The sequence below is a fragment of the Thunnus maccoyii genome, chromosome 13 (assembly GCF_910596095.1).
Source record: "Thunnus maccoyii chromosome 13, fThuMac1.1, whole genome shotgun sequence".
Classification (NCBI taxonomy): domain Eukaryota; kingdom Metazoa; phylum Chordata; class Actinopteri; order Scombriformes; family Scombridae; genus Thunnus; species Thunnus maccoyii.
Window position 1 is genome coordinate 29,261,002 of NC_056545.1, and position 3,225 is coordinate 29,264,226.

Here is a 3,225-nt window from a genome sequence, read left to right on the forward strand (position 1 = left end):
CCTGTCTCCTGTCATCCTTCTATATATGGTCCACCGAGGGAGAACAAATTAGTTTTCACAAGCTTTCATAACAGTTTCCATGCTCCTTATCATAGATTCTCCAAGTGTATGGAACTTGATGATGGTGGTGGAGAATGCAGTCTAACATGTGGCTCCAAATTCTCCCATAGGTGTTCAGTCAGGTTGAGATCTGGTGACTGGGAAGGCCATAGCATATGGTTTACAGTATAACATTTTCATACTCATCAAACATTAAGTGACTCTGTGTGGCCTTGTGGAGGGGGGTATTGTCATCCTGGAACAAACCACTCCCACAGATTACTAGCTTTATTTGATACTTTTTTCCATTATAGAATAAAGATGATCACTCAGAATAAGTTTTTTTTTAATTGCAGGACTCTTCCCTATAAGGGGGACCAGTGGACTCAAACCTCCCACTGGACTCTTTATGTGCATCACAGATGCACTAGCCCACTTGTGAGAATGAAAGATGACTCATCTGACCATAACACCTTCTCCAACACTTCTATAGATCTGTGCCGATAGCTTTTTTGAACAGTTAAAGGGGACATATTATGCACTTTATCAGGCCAATATTTTTTAATGATTTACAGTTTAAAAAAAAAAAAAATTAAAAAAATTAACTGATACTGACCCTTTATGCAGACCCTCAGTTAAGCTTCTGTCTAAAACAGGCTGTTTTAGCTCCTGTCTCTCCCAATGAGCCCACTCTGTTTTGATTGGTCAGCTGTTGGAAAATGCTACATCACCAAACCACAAAACAAACTATAGTGGTAGGATTTCATTACTTTTTCTTGTTCTTTACTTGAAATGTTAACTTCTCAAAAACATCCGTACATGTTTGAACTGGAATTCAATCTGTAATATGAGAGTGGATAACACATGGAAAAACCTTAGCAACAACCTTAGCAACAAGGCTGTGGAACAGACGGCTGTTTATTGGCATAAACATAGCAAATGAAGCATTCAGAGCAGGTTGAAGCCCTGGCTTTAGACTTGCAGGGAGCATTTCTACATAGGATAGATATGATAGATATCTGATATCATAACAGTATATATGTAGCCGGTGGAATTAGTTGCCACACACAACACAATTACTTCAAGGGTTCTTGTAGCTCTAATTTTATTGTTTACCACATTTGCATCAGGTCATTTTAACAGAGTGTGTAAGCTACTGAGTCCTTTTAGAACACAGCTCATGTGCTTTCACAGATTGTGGCAGATATAACACAAAAAAAAAAGATTTAAAAGAAAAATAACAAAATCAAAATACAGCAGTATTTCAACAAGACACGTTTCAACAAGACTCACCAAATCCATGTGGAGCTCCCTGGAGATTACACAACTCAACATGCTGTCGTTTACCTTCAAACAGAGTTCAAATGAATGTAAAACCTGTACAATTCCTCTTTTTAACATTACCTTGATATGCAATTGAGAACACAGTGGTCGACGGCTGGCGCCAAAATTCCAGGACATGGGACAAGTTCACGTCCTTCAAGTATTTGTACAGGAATATTTCACAAGATTTGTGTGTATTTACCTTCTACTTTACAAGACTTTTCCACTCTGCAAATTTCCAGGTCGTTCGCACATTAACAGGAAGAAAGACCAAGATGCACTTGGTGGAGCGACAACAATATTACTCAACGCTGCCACCTTGTGACCAAAATCAGCAATAGCCAGTTAGACTGTCACAGCCCACTTACAGTCTCCCTCACATTTTAATTAAGACTTAAACAATTTTACACTCAAAAGAAAAACAAAGAACACATGTATTAACACATGTAAACAGCTTTGAGAGCTATATTAGACCTAAGTGGAAATTACATTACATCTGAACCAATTTACCACCCGGCTACATATAAATAACAGAAAATCACAAAAAGGGTGATATGTCCCCTTTATCTCTCACATGTGTATCTGTCTTGAATGAGTTACTCAGAGCTTTTGCTCAGGCCACCTTGATCATAGATCAAAAATTCCCACGTCACAGAACGTTATCTGATGTGAACTGCTCATTGTATGTAGTACAACAATATGAAAGCATCTGCTTTTGTTATGTTTCTCCACTTTTTATCCAGACTTTTCTCTTAATTTGTCATCTGTCTATAGCTCTCCAACAATACGCTAGCTTGTTTCACTGTAATGTATAGCACAGACACAAGGGCCTGAACAGCACTTGGACTGGTATGAATGATTTTAAAGCATGGAATCTGGCTCTTTATAAACATATGTTCTTTCCACTGGTTTCTCCCGGACTCTACATTTAAAATTCCATTCCCTGATCTTCTGCCTACAGTGTTTACACTGCTGATAGACTCACCATGTGCATGTGCATTTATGTGTGTGAGCAGGGAGACACAGAGGAAAATGGTAATAGTGATGAGCTGACCAGGTGTTATGTGTATGATGCAGGATACAGGAAGGATAGCAGCAGTGTGTCCTGAGTTCAGGCTTCCTCTGCCAAATCTTGTGCACTGTGCATCCTTCTTCAACATCCTAACAAATCCTTCGACGCCGCTTCCTCTTCTCCAACCCCAAGCAGGAAACGGAAGTTCTCTGTTTCACCTATTGTCTGCATCCATACTACGGCTAATTGACCTCCTACTAATTCAGTTCTTATTTAACTATGGCTTACAGGACTTTTTCACCATAAGTGTGCACTCTGATGATAGACTTCCTGTTTGTTAGTTGCAGGATAACGCCGGATAAATGACATCACCTTTTCTGACCACTCCTATTCTGTATCTCCCCATCATTTTCTAGGAAAAAGAAGAAAAAAAAAAGTACAAAATGAGCTCTTTGAGAGGTATTAAATTCCATAATAGATCGTCTTCCCACCACAGAGGTGGTATGTAGGGGGATGCACAAATAAATCAATACAACAAAGTGGGCTGTGCAGGGAAGAGAGACAGCGGGCTGAAATATTAACCAAGCACCATAGGAACACAAGCCAAAGCCTATGAAATAGAGAATCCATTATGGGCAAGGCTGGAGCTGTCTGTGGAATTGGATTCAGTAACATGAGGGAGGGGGTGTAATGCTCGTTCACCGGTTTTATTGAGAACTCATTGCACGGCAAAATTGAGAAGCCATTGGCATCGATCAGCGACCGTAAAGAAAGGAGAACGCAGACTTTGAAACAGGCTGCGTTCTCTAAAGTTATTCTTCTCTGGCTTCTCTATTCGTCAGGCGCCGGAC

The 3,225-nt window shown here is 39.9% G+C and overlaps 1 long non-coding RNA gene across 1 annotated transcript; it reads right to left on the minus strand.

Moving 5' to 3' along the window:
- Positions 1 to 1,119: 1,119 nt before the first annotated feature.
- Positions 1,120 to 2,256, minus strand: LOC121910543. The gene is made up of 2 exons (XR_006099681.1): positions 1,565 to 2,256; positions 1,120 to 1,386 (listed from the first exon to the last, which is right to left on the minus strand). It is a non-coding gene; the product is annotated as an uncharacterized LOC121910543 (long non-coding RNA).
- Between the last annotated feature and the right edge of the window lie 969 nt (positions 2,257 to 3,225).